The 14,747-nt window shown below is 36.6% G+C and overlaps 1 long non-coding RNA gene across 2 annotated transcripts in view; it reads left to right on the forward strand.

Annotated features, from left to right (window-relative positions):
• The window catches only part of LOC114654236 (uncharacterized), a 99,991-nt gene extending 90,859 nt beyond the window's left edge, over window positions 1–9,132 (forward strand). The window contains exon 4 of one of the 2 annotated variants that reach the window (XR_007935537.1): window positions 8,916–9,132. This is a non-coding gene — a long non-coding RNA (uncharacterized LOC114654236). Of the gene's footprint in view, window positions 1–6,531; window positions 7,280–8,915 lie in introns of those variants that run through there. The other variant, XR_003716674.2, reaches the window with a different exon arrangement.
• Window positions 9,133–14,747: the final 5,615 nt, after the last annotated feature.

A 14,747-nucleotide genomic window follows, 5' to 3' on the forward strand; every position in this document is an offset into this window, starting at 1 on the left:
CAGAGGTGGGCTCCCCCATCTCTGGGACTGAGGTCACCAAGGTGGTCAAAAAACTCCTTGGTGGCAGGGCCTTGGGGGTGGATGAGATACGCCCGGAGTTCCTCAAGGCTGTGGATGTTGTAGGACTGTCTTGGTTGACACGCCTCTGCAACATCGCATGGACATCAGGGACAGTGCCTCTGGATTGGCAGACCGGGGTGGTGGTCCCCCTCTTTAAGAAAGGGGACCGGAGGGTATGTTCCAACTACAGAGAGATCACACTCCTCAGCCTCCCTGGAAAAGTCTACTCAGGGGTCCTGGAGAGGAGGGTCCGTCGGATAGTCGAGCCTCGGATTCAGGAGGAACAGTGTGGTTTTCGTCCTGGTCGCGGAACAGTGGACCAGCTCTATACCCTTAGCAGGGTCCTGGATGGTGCATGGGAGTTTGCCCAACCAGTCTACATGTGTTTTGTGGACTTGGAAAGGGCATTCGACCGTGTCCCTCGGGGAATCCTGTGGGGGGTACACCGAGAGTATGGGGTACCGGCCCCCCTGATAAGGGCTGTTCGGTCCCTGTACGATCGGTGCCAGAGCTTGGCCCGCATTGCCGGCAGTAAGTCGAACCCGTTTCCAGTGAGAGTTGGACTCCGCCAGGGCTGCCCTTTGTCACCGATTCTGTTCATAACTTTTATGGACAGAATTTCTAGGCGCAGCCAGGGCGCTGAGGGGGTCCAGTTTGGTGGGCTCAGGATTGGGTCACTGCTTTTTGCAGATGATGTTGTCCTGTTTGCTTCATCAGGCCGTGATCTTCAGCTCTCTCTGGATCGGTTCGCAGCCGAGTGTGAAGCGGCTGGGATGAGAATCAGCACCTCCAAATCTGAGACCATGGTCCTCAGCCGGAAAAGGGTGGAGTGCCCTCTCAGGGTTGGTAGCGAGATCCTGCCCCAAGTAGAGGAGTTCAAGTATCTCGGGGTTTTGTTCACGAGTGAGGAAAAAATGAAGCGTGAGATCGACAGGCGGATCGGTGCGGCATCCGCAGTAATGCAGGCTCTGCATCGGTCTGTCGTGGTGAAAAAGGAGCTGAGCCGCAAGGCGAAGCTCTCAATTTACCGGTCGATCTATGTTCCTACCCTCACCTATGGTCATGAGCTATGGGTAGTGACCGAAAGAACGAGATCACGAATACAAGCGGCTGAAATGAGTTTCCTCCGCAGGGTGTCTGGGCTTTCCCTTAAAGATAGGGTGAGAAGCTCAGTCATTCCGGGAGGGGCTCAGAGTAGAGCCGCTGCTCCTCCGCATCGAGAGGAGTCAGATGAGGTGGCTCGGGCATCTGATCAGGATGCCTCCTGGACGCCTCCCTGGTGAGGTGTTCCAGGCACGTCTAACCGGGAGGAGGCCCAGGACACGCTGGAGGGACTATGTCTCTCTGCTGGCCTGGGAACGCCATGGGATACTCCCAGAAGAGCTAGAAGAAGTGGCCGGGGAGAGGGAAGTCTGGGCATCTCTGCTCAAGCTGCTGCCCCCGCGACCCGACCTCGGATAAGCGGAAGACAATGGATGGATGGATGGACATTCTGATGCTGTTGTGAAGGTGAAAAAATTTTTGTATTTTGGCATTTTGCTTCACCACATCAAACCATTCATGAAACATCGAAGCACGCACATTTTTCCCAGAGGATCCTCAAAACGGCTTTCTGTCACATGTAGATAGTAAATAGAGACTCTGATGTCACATTCCTACTTTTATTACACTGCGCCCCACCCCCCAAGTTTCACGCGTTGCGTTAATTTCTGAGGACGTGCTCAGAAGACACATCAAATGAACGCTGGGAATGCGTGGCAGCCATGAAGTATAAACAGGCCTTTATGATGTAACAAGTCTTGATGCTGGCTATGACGTGGTAGCAACAGAAATCGTTGCCATACACAATATGGCTGTGGCCAAAAAAATCCTGTGCACAATGGTGCCTGTCAGATGGAAATCTAAAATGGTGCAAAATGACATTACTTTTATAACAATAAAATAAATCAATAATAAGAAAGATCAGAGATAGTGTGCCAAATGAATCAGATTTGACAAAATATCAAAAAAATAAATCACAACACTCTGATTATGAAAGGTGCTGAGTGTAATATGGCTGTGGCCAAGAAAATCAAGTACACAATGGTGACCGTCAGGTGGAAATCTAAAATGATGCCAAAATGATGTTACTTTTATAACTATAAAATAAATCAAAAACAAGAAAGATCGAAGATGGTGTCCCAGATAAATCAGACTTGACATATTATCAAACATATCACAATCCCCTGATTATGAATGGTGTTGACTGTTTGCCTACAGTGTCCTTAAAAATACTTCTACCCTTACAAGTAGATGAATTCTGGTTTTCTTATACAGCTAATATATAACAGCACAGTTAATTTTGTAGTCTATCATATGCTACACACCTGGAGAAACCCATCATCTATGCGTTTTTCATTGACTTTATAGTGACTTTGAAATTATTTAATTCATAAAATATTTTAAAGAGTGGACATAACCATTAATCCTGGTCAATCAATAATGGATTTTTTGAGTAAGAAGATGCACAACTGTGAAGATAAGTAACTTTACAGCTGACCCATATTATTTGCCTTCCTCCTGGCTGCCTCCTGCGCTCTCCTTGTACTTTTCTTGTTTCACTAATCAATCTACTTCTCAGATCAAGGTCTTCAGCTATGCTGAAAGCCTCACCATAGTTGCTTAATCTCTCAAAGCCGGTGCAGGCATTGGCATATTTCTATGATTATGAACTCCTGCATAACATCTCTAAAATACAAAAATGCATCTATCAATTTTACTACATGATTATCCAGTTGAAAGTCAAAGCAGACGGACTTGCTTGTCCATATTTTTAGAACAGCCAACTACTTTATATAAGCAGTCCTTGGAAGTAGAATGTCACCAATAAACATGTTATGAAGTAGGCCTAGTAAATGCTATACTGTATGCTCAAGGCAACTAAAAATATAAGTATGTTTCAGTACATGTACGTTTTCTACATTTCCAACCAATAAGGAAAAATAAATTTGATTCTATTCACAAAGCCCAACACTTATTAGTTACTCCCATCAATTAGTCATTAGAGCACACTGGTTACTAGCAACATCTTTACTAACAATGTTTTGCTAATCCCTCATTTCCCTAGCCTGTATGCCTGGAACCATTTCATGTAGATTATTTTCTATTAATGTGTGTATTTGGTGGTGAAAATCAATGTATAATGATTACTTTTTTGTCTTGGAAATATTTTCAAATTCTATGTTAATTTATTTAGCTTGTAAATTTTATATATAGTGCTTTTTTGTGGTTTATATGGCTCTATTAGCTTCTCAGAGCATCCAGTGCTTTACCAGAAACAAATATCAGCAGCTTTGGTTGAGACAATAACGGAGATATTGTTTAGGATCTAATTTCAAGAGTACTGATGGTTCATGGAGTCACTGGAGGTTAGGTCTACAATAGGGATTATCAACCTTTTTTCTTGGTTTGCCACCCCCAGAAATTTTTTGAACTACCTCCTTTTTATCAGTCTTAAATTGTAAAATATTGACTTCTTGTCAGGTAAAACTAAATGTGGTATTTGTTAATATGTAAAGCCATCCCTCTAAAATATCATAAAGTGGGGTGGTGGTTAACAAGATATTGCAAATTTGTTTCTGTTTCTTTTAAATTTTTCTTATGTATGCATAAACAATAATGTAGCTTAATATGGAATAAAAATTCGAATTCCTACAATTTCTATACTTTTAATTTACAAAAAATATACATAGCAGACTTTGGATTTCATGTGAGGCTGAAAGGGGAATTTCCCTGCAGGGTAATAACAAATATCTGAAATTTTATTAGCTTTGGAGCATTTCATTGTAGGATTTACAACCAATAGATAGATAGATAGATAGATAGATAGATAGATAGATAGATAGATAGATAGATAGATAGATAGATAGATAGATAGATAGATAGATACTTTATTAATCCCAAGGGGAAATTCACAATATATGATCATCATGGACTACCTGATTTATCTAATCATGTGCACATACTAAATGTATTCACTATTTTAAACATTTATTAATTTCAAACACCATTATGTCATTACCATGTAAATTAATAAAATAATTCAAAATATTTTAATTTACACAGATGTTTTAAAAGCTGTTTTAATAACAGCACACTTTTCAAGTGAGGTTTGTAACTTTGCCAGGTTTGTGATATTTCCATTTGTGATATCAGTCTATAGAGGAAACAATAGCTGGTTAGTAACACTTTAGTTTTCCAAATCATTCCTTCTTTTTTTAGAATACTCACAGCGTTGAGACTACCTTTGTGAATAAAATGTGTATTATTAAGTTGAACTTGTCGATTTAAGATTATTATTGTTTCAAAATTCCTTTAAAATAACCTTCATTCTGTTGCTTTCAAGCCGCTGCACATAACTGATCATGCATTGCTATTACAGGTTGAGCATCCCTAATCAGAAATGTCTGGCATCAGAAGTACATTATATTGAATTTTGGATATTTCTGGATTTTAGAATATTTACATCTTCCTAAAACACCTGCCCTCAATTCTTCCAGTTCATGTATGTCATCCGATGGGGTTTCAGGGTGAGAGCAAAAGAAACTGAGCAGTAGATTTGATGCTTTAAGAAAATAAAACGCTAAAATAGCTGTTATCCATTCAGGATCTCAGAAGCACATAGTAACTGAAGCTTAATGGTGAATTTGTACATTGTAATGTGCATTGCTTCTGCCTGCTACAATGTCTCTGTCATTTTAACTTTTGCATCACTATATGGCATAACAGAAGCAAATCATTATCAACACACTTAACGGCAAACCATTTCATTGTGAGACACATTGTTTATGTAGAATGCATATTTTACATTTCATATTTTCATGAACATAACTACCAATTCGTTCAACCTTATCTTATCTCCTAAAGAATTGTCATAACTGAACAATAGCAGCTTCAGTTTATCATTTTGGACCATTTCAGATTTTAGAAATCCAGATTAGGGATGTTCAACTTGTAATTATACCGGTGTACTAATCCATAATTTGCCACTGAGTTGGACTACAATAACTACTCACAACTAGATGCTGCATCTCATTCACTATCATACCATTTAAATATGTGCAGATTGTATTTTAATCATGCGAAACGATAGTTTAAACTATCATGAAACAGTCTACAAAAGACTCCTTTGCCTCCAAAGGTTCATTTTTACTGGTAGATAAGATTAATGTTAGGAATGCCTAAATAATGTTCCTAAGCTCATTAACCATCCAAATATGTGTTGTTTGCTTTCACCATGTTTGGCAGTATTTTAGTTGTTATAGTAATGAATGTTAGTTTGATTTTAAAAATAGAAGGAATGGGATAAAGGTACTGTATTCTGTTTTAACAGCTCCACTAACCATGAATCTCTAAGATTTTGTGCTTAATATACAGTACTACATGTTGAGCTGAGACACACAAATGTATGTATAAAATTAGAGGATTTAAATATTAAAAATAATCTAGCAGTGTGACTCTTGAAGAAGAAGTGTGTTAACCCTATTACAACTGCTAGAGCCTGACAAGTTAGTTCTTTTTCCAAAATTGTTTATTAAGCATTTTGACATAAGGTAATTTTTTACTTCAAAATTGAAAAGATAATTGGGACTTACTTTTATTTAATAATATAAACTGTTCACGTGGCTGGCTTTACAAAAAATGTGTCCATTGTTGTCAAATTCAAGGTGAATGTTTTAAGTGTGAACATTATCTTTTATTATACTTAGTTGAGTTCTGTTTCTAGACAACTCATTTTGTGACTTTCTTTATTTTAACTGTCTAGTTCTCACATTCCCAATTTAATTCCTAAATAAAATTTTTGCCAACCCTTTTGAAAGCCGACTTACCGGATTATATACCAAATCTTGAGTGTGCATCAGTGAGAAAATAAACCCAGAGTGAGATCTTAGTGCCAGATGCTTAAACAAAATGTGGCAGACCACATACACATACCTAATACTGTAGATATCAACTAAAGTAGTTCTTGTAGGAATCACACTGGCTGCAACATTATTCCCACATCAGCTTGATAGTTTTACTGTAGTGTGATAACCGAGGATGTTCATTAAGTGCTAAATTCTCTTGTATTTTATACTTGATGTTAGCAGGCTATAAAACCGATATACTGATTTTTCTTATGATTGGGATTTCAGTGGACACAGGGAGAGAAACAAACATGCTAGGCCTTTGCATGTCATGCACACACACTCCAACACTTAGTCATAGAAGGCTCAATTGAGATCTGCCAGGCAACCTAACCAGGATGACTTTGGGGATGTGGGAGGAAAGCTGGAGGCTTGTATCTCAGATAGACACAAGGAAAATGTGATTCCCCAGAGAAACATGTGTTGGGTTAATTGATAAAATGTGTATCTGTTCAAGCATGTTTGAGAATGTTACAGTATGTGCATGTTTTGTGCCCATTAAAAACACATTTTTTTTCCCTTTCAGACTGTTTTCCTAACTTGGATTGTTTTCTGATTATCTTTCCCTGGGTATGTACTGCATACTTTATTTGTTTTCATATCCTTTTTTAATAAGGTACCAAAGATTCATTTTTTTTGAGAATTTGCTGATTCGAAACTTTATCATAGTAATGGCTAGATTTGTTTGGAGATTTCTCATTGACACTCTAGCCACAATAGGATGACTAAAATACCTAGTGGACTGCCTACAGCTCTTTTCTCTTTTTTCAGTAATATTTTTATTCATTGTTGGAACTCTTCCTGTCTTTGCTGACATTACTTTTTAAACGTTAGCATACCTACCTGAGCTTAGTCTGGCCAGAATTAGTAATGATTGCTGATGTGTGGAAATTTGCAGACTAATTAGGGTCATTTAACACAAATAAAATAGCAGCAGGCTCCTGGATTGCAGCTTCTGCATGCTGTCTGTGGCATTTGAGAAACACCAGTATCATCATACCTTACTTTTAATTTAATTTACTAAATGAAATCAGAATGATGAAATGTTCAGTGGTAAATTTCTAGTACAATTCCACATCCATTAAAAGAGGCATTTTTGGTTAAAACTGTACATTCTTCCTTCATTTAACAGTTATTACATTAGAATTATTGTAACAAATGACATTTATTTTTATTGTCTAATTGGTATTTTGTTTCTTCTTGCTAATTTCAGAGTTGAAGTTTCCATTTGACACTTTATCTAATGTCAGCCAGTCAGTCAGTCATTTTCCAACTCACTAAATCCCAACACAGGGTCACGGGGGTCTGCTGGAGCCAATCCCAGCCAGCACAGGGCACAAGGCAGGAACAAACCCCGGGCAGGGCACACACACATACACACACACACCCACACACCAAGCACACACTTGGGACAGTTTAGGATCACCAATGCATCTAACCTGCATGTCTTTGGACCATGGGAGGAAACCGGAGCACCCGGAGGAAACCCATACAGACAAGGGGAGAACATGCAAACTCCACGCAGGGAGGACCCGGGAAGCAAACCCAGGTCTTCTAACTGTGAGGCTTATCTAATGTTCTTTTTTAAAAAATCCTTAGTTAAACATAGTATTTGGTCTATGTTTAGTTAATATTGTAATTGTGATAATGAAATAAAAATAACAAATTATGCTGGTTTCTGACATAAATATCTACATCTAACAATCCATCCATTTATTTTCCAGCCCCAGTATCTTGAAGATCCTATGTTTAACATGAAAACTATATCAACAACAACAAGAATTAATTTCTTGTATAGCCCAAAATCACACAAGGAATGCTTCAATGGGCTTTAACAGGCCCTGATTTTGAACAGCCCCTGGCCTTGACTCTCTAAGAAGACATGAAAAATCTCCCAAAAAGCTATATACTGTGGAAGTAAAAAATTGTCACTGAGCACTCTTATTTTTAATATACTATAATATGCATACACTTGCCATTTGGAGAATGCCAAAAACTGAACTGAATATATCTTATATAAAGGATAAAACTCGCACACATATCAAAATATAATTCTTTCATAACCTGTAGAGGACATGAGATTTTCAACCTTGTAAATGTTTCACATTTTAACAAAAATGTTATGTCATTTTCTAACCTGCTTAAACCAGACCAGGGCCTATCCTAGCCCGCCTAGGGCATTAGGCAAGAAAACCCATAGGCAGGATACCAGTCCATCGCAGGGCAAACACATTCATGCCAACACACTAAACACACACTAGGGACAATTTAGCATCACCAACCCACCTGGCTCACATGAGGAGAACATGCAAACTTCACGCAGGGAGGACTTAGGGCACAAACACAAAAATGTTACATTACAAAGCAAAATTTCTAAATGCAAATGGTTAAAAAACTCTTAAATTGACCCTCACATTAGATTTATTAAGTTTGACAAGTAGATGCATTAATGAATATACTGATTATTTTATAAAATAAATTACAGAACATTCTGCGCAGTGTATAATTAATATAACTGTTAATAAGCTGACTACATTTACTTCAGAATTGGGGCATTTCTGATTTTGGGTTTATCATGAGAGTAAGGGAGGGGAACAGGGATAAATAAAGTAGTGATTGATGTGTAGTTCCTATAAAATAGTTACTGGAGTTTCTCTGTGCTAAATATTTTTGTAAACATATGCAAATTTAAGATACAAGGTCTTGAGAATGAGGGGCTTGCTATCTATTTTTTCTTTATCAGTATGCTGCTGCTGGAGTATGTGAATTTCCCCTTGGGATTAATAAAGTATCTATCTATCTAATACTGAACTGTAATCTACTCAGACTTTAGAATGGCCACGTTTTAATAAGGAAGTAAAGTTTCTTTATATTTTGTTGATTGATTACCTCATTTATTTTCAATTATAGGAGTGTAGGGAGGCAGGGCTCACTCTGGCAACAATGAGCAGAAATCAACAAGCCAAACCTGAATGTGACAACGGCAAACTGAATCTTTCTCATCTCCATTAGACCTATTTAAACCACAAATATCAAAATATTCCTGCGGTGGGCTGGCGCCCTGCCCGGGGTTTGTTTCCTGCCTTGCACCCTGTGTTGGCTGAGATTGGCTCCAGCAGACCCCCATGGCCCTGTGGTTAGGAGGTAGCGGGTTGGATAATGAATGGATGGATATCAAAATATTCTGTAAGTAGCATCTATGTTTAATTTTTATCTTTTGATACTTTTAGTGGGTTATGCAAATGATGCAACCTCAAATGATTTCTGCCACTTACTTTTTTCAAGCTCAGTTGAACCCTCTTGAGTCATGGCTTTAAAAATAGCAGATCATTTACAGTCAATAGCAAGCTATGAAACTATTTGCTTGCCAGTGCAAGTTGTCATGTTGGCCAACTTGTTCTATATCTGTTTCTTTCTGCACTCAGGGCAACACTTAAGTTCATGTTAATTGTCAAGTATACATACTATAAGGAAGTTCTTATTTGTCTCCCTTACACTCCTGACTGTAGTACAGTACAAACAACAGACCATAAAGGCAATGAATGCAACAAAATACACTTAATCTAACATATATGTAAACTATATACTAGACATACTATAAACATGTATCTCTCTCTGTTGGCTGCTGAGTAACCTTATGACCATTGGATATAAAATGTCTCTGTTAGTCTATTGGTGTGAGTGCTAATGATCCTTTCAGCAGGAAAGAGAGTGCAGTATGTCTAACGCCTTCAATAATGTAGTTTACATTTCTAAGGCAGTGAATGTTATATATGTCCTGAACAGAAGTCAGATGTGTTTCAGTAATATTCTGTGCCTCTGCCTTCTTTAGTGTTTTGCATTCCTGAGCTGAGCTTGTGACATTTCTGGATGTATTCCAGTCAATGAGTATGAGCTCCACTGTGCAATCATAGAAGACATTTAGGCTGGGACATCTGAGGAAGTAAAGGTATTTGTGAGCCTTCTTGAAAGTTGCTAGGGTGTGTTGTGTGTAAATCAGTTCCACAGTGATTGCAATTCCAAAAAATTTTAAGCTGCTGACTATCTCGCCACAAACAGAGTCACTTGTTGTATGCAAATGCTCATTTAGACAAGCCAGATTCATTTTGGAACAAAATGCTTTGGACTGATGAGACAAAAATTGAGTTATTTGGTCATAACAAAAAGTGGTTTGCATGGCGGAAGAAGAACACCGCATTCCAAGAAAAACACCTGCTACCTACTGTCAAATTTGGTGGAGGTTCCATCATACTGTGTGGCTAGTTCAGGGACTGGGGCCCTTGTTAAAGTCGAGGGTCGGATGAATTCAACCCAATATCAACAAATTCTTCAGGATAATGTTCAAGCATCAGTCACAAAGTTGAAGTTACGCAGGGGCTGGATATTCCAATAAGACAATGACTCAAAACACAGTTCGAAATTTACAAAAGCATTTATGCAGAGGGTGAAGTACAATGTTCTGGAATGGCCGTCACAGTCCCCTGACTTGAATATCATCGAAAATCTATGGGATGATTTGAAGAAGGCTGTCCATGCTCGGCAGCCATCAAATTTAACTGAACTGGAGAGATTTTGTATGGAAGAATGGTCAAAAATACCTCCATCCAGAATCCAGACACTCATCAAAGGCTATAGGAGGCGTCTAGAGGCTGTTATATTTGCAACTTGAGGCTCAACTAAGTATTAATGTAATATCTCTGTTGGGGTGCCCAAATTTATGCACCAGTCTAATTTTGTTATGATGCATATTGCATATTTTCTGTTAGTCCAATAAACTTAATATCACTGCTGAAATACTATTGTTTCCATAAGGCATGTCATATATTAAAAGGAAGTTGCTACTTTGAAAGCTCATCCAACGATAAACAAAAATCTAAAGAATTAAGTGTGGTTCCCAAACGTTTTCATATGACTGTATCAATCCAACTGCAGAAGGTTGCACTAAGTCCTGAGTCTAGGAACTTGATGACTAGCTTTGGTGCTATAACAGTGTAAAATGCTAAACTGTAATCTGTGTGATGATATTCAAAGTAAAGGGGGTCCATATTACCCAAAATATTTCTTTAAATGTATCGAAGCAGACACTCAAAGCATTTCTTCACAGTAGGAGTGAATGCCACCAGTCTATAATCACTTTGACAGTCCTCCTTTGATTTTATTTGCATAAAGATCATTTTTCTGAAACAGGTAGAGATCACAGATTCTCTCTGTCAGATATCAACGATATACCTGAAAACACCAGCTGATAGATCACTGTAGTTATTTAAATAGTGTTTATTTTTGTGACAATATTGTGTTAGTTGCACATATTTGTCTGTGACCAGCATCACACATTACATCACAGATACATGGCAAAATTCATACTTTCAGTCAAGTTCTGAAAATAAGAACATATGTCAGAATGTCTACTGAATAGTCTAAATTACTATTTTGTGGGCCATGTGATTACATCACTATGCATCATATAGTAAGCGGTGAATCAAAAGGATTTTGGATAATAACACAGAACTTCTTCAAGTTGCATACACCTTTCAGTTCATTATGTGTTTTAATTATAGAGTAATCTGATTGCCCTATTTAGCAAAATTAAATGAAGAGTACATAGTCATCATCGACTCAATCATAGTGTAGGTCTATACTGTTATTAAGACTCTGCCATCAAGTATAATTTCATTTCAATCTTCATCTGCTTTTTCTTGTGAGGGCTGATAATTTCAGTTATATTGTATACTAGCAAAATACCCACGCTTCGCAGCGGAGAAGTAGTGTATTAAAGAGGTTATGTAAACATATATATACATATACATATATACATATATATACATATCTACATATACACATATCTACATATACATATATATACATACATATACACATCCACATATACATATATATATACATATACAAATTTACATATATATATATCTATATATATAATCTTTATAAATATATATAAATATATATATATATATATATATATATATATATATATATATATATCTATCTATCTATATATATATATCTACAATCTGATTGTATGGGTGGTTACCTACCAGGTAACGCTTGTGGTTGGCCAGAAAGTCAGCTAACATCCGCCACAGTGCCCTCAGTTGTGAGAAGCAGATCCTAGAATGGTTGAAAATAGTTTACTGTCAAATAATGCAAAGAGTACGCAACATGTGTTTCGCCCTAATTCTGGCTCATCAGGCGTACACACTCACTGCATATAGCCAAATTCCCGCGCTTCGCAGCGGTGAAGTATTGCTTTTAAATTTTAATTAAGAAGAAAAGAAAACCTTTTTAAATTGAGGGAAAATATACCAATAACAATTTGTATAGGATCTGTTTTTTTGTGAAGCTGCCTTTACACAGCCTGTCTGCTGTTTTATAAATGAACGCCATATAAGGCCGTCCTTTCTCCTTGCTTAGCAGTTCTGTATTGTTTTATTGTTCGTTTATTACGATTGTTATAGTTATTGTGTAGGTATTTGAGACTCACTTTTCTGTTCAGGTACCCATTTCCTTTATGTAATCCGCGGATTCTCCGCTATTTTTTGTTCATTTATTACGATTATAGTTATTTATTGATTCCCTTCTTTAGCTGACTGCCTGCTCATATAAGGCACTCTGCTGTTTTTTTGTGAAGCAGTCTTTACACAGCTTCTCGGCTGTTTTATAAACGAACGCCATATAAGGCCATCCTTTTTCCTTGCTTCGCCAAGGAAGCAGCCTTTTTATTTAATCCACGGGTTCTCCATTGTTTTATTGTTTGTTTATTACGATTGTTATAGTTCTCTTTGTATACCACGTTGTCAGTTCAGCACTCCGGTTGTAATATGACCAAGTCGTGCAAGCTTACTGTTGAGAATGCAACGTATAGTTGTACAGGAGAAAAGCAATCTTGCCAAACTTAATTTAAATTTACGGTTTACACCGTGCTTTGTTTCCACAGTAGCTGCACTTATGAATATGCTTGTATGTGTCACTCGCTCACTTCTTATTGTTTCGCTGCCTTCTCAAATGTGTAATGAATGTTTTCTTCAGTGCTCTTTGGGGCTCTTCCTTGTTTTCTACGTACTGCGTTCACAGTCAGTTCACATGATTACGTGGGAGGCGTGATGACGCGATACGCAACTCTGCCTCCCACGGCCAGCGAGCTGCAGTCCATTACAGTATATGGTCAAAAAAGAGGTTCCAGTTATGACCGTTATGCTTTGAATTTTGAAATGAAACCTGCCTAACTTTTGTAAGTAAACTGTAAGGAATGAGCCTGCCAAATTTCAGCCTTCCACCTACACGGGAAGTTGGAGAATTAGTGATGAGTCAGTCAGTCAGTCAGTGAGTCAGTGAGGGCTTTGCTTTTTATTAGTATAGACTAGCAAAATAACCGCGCTTCGCAGCGGAGAAGTAGTGTGTTAAAGAGGTTATGAAAAAGAAAAGGAAACATTTTAAAAATAATGTAACATGATTGTCAATGTAATTGTGTTGTCATTGTTATGAGTGTTGCTATACACACACACACACACACATAAACATATATATACATATCTACATATAGACATATGTACATATATATACATATACACATCTACATATATATATCAACATATATATATACACACATACATACACACATATGTACATATACACATACATAGATACATATACATATATACATATACACATACATAGATACAGATACACACACATACATATATATACACACATACATACATAGATACACACACACACACATATATATATATACATACAGACACATATATATACATATATATTTACATATCTACATATATACACATATCTACATATATATATACACATCTACATATATATACACATATATATACATATCTACATATATATCTAGACATACATACAAAAATACATTGACAGATATATATATACATATGTACATATATATATATGTAATTGTGTTGTCACTGTTATGAGTGTTGTTGTCATATATATATATATATAATATACACACACACACATAAACATATATATACACATATGTACATATACACATATATATATATATAGATATACACATCTACATATATATACAAATATATATATATATATACACACATATCACACATATATAAACACATACATATATACACATATACATATATATATACACATACATATACACACATACATATATACATATACATACATACACATACATACTGTATATATATACACATATACATACATACACACACATATATATATATTTACATATCTACATATATATACACATATATATATACATATCTACATATATATACAAATATATATATATATATACATATCTACACATATATACACATATATATATACATATCTACATATATCTAGACATACATATATACATACATACATTGACATATATATATATATATATATATATATATATATATATATATATATATATATATATATATATATATACACATGGAAGAGAAGGTCTGTGATACGGTTTGCATATTTGGATCTCCAACTGCAAATATATATATATATATATATATATATATATATATATATATATATATATCAAATGAATGTCAACCTTTTGTAGGGTCTGTCCCTGAGACTTATTAATTGTCAGTGCGAAGCAGAGCCTTAGTGGAAATTGGAGGCGTTTAAATTGAAATGGGAGATCAGAGGGTATAACGGGGATGCGAGGAATAAAAAACTCTCTCCCCTGAGCCA

The sequence above is a fragment of the Erpetoichthys calabaricus genome, chromosome 1, assembly GCF_900747795.2.
Source record: "Erpetoichthys calabaricus chromosome 1, fErpCal1.3, whole genome shotgun sequence".
Lineage (NCBI taxonomy): Eukaryota > Metazoa > Chordata > Cladistia > Polypteriformes > Polypteridae > Erpetoichthys > Erpetoichthys calabaricus.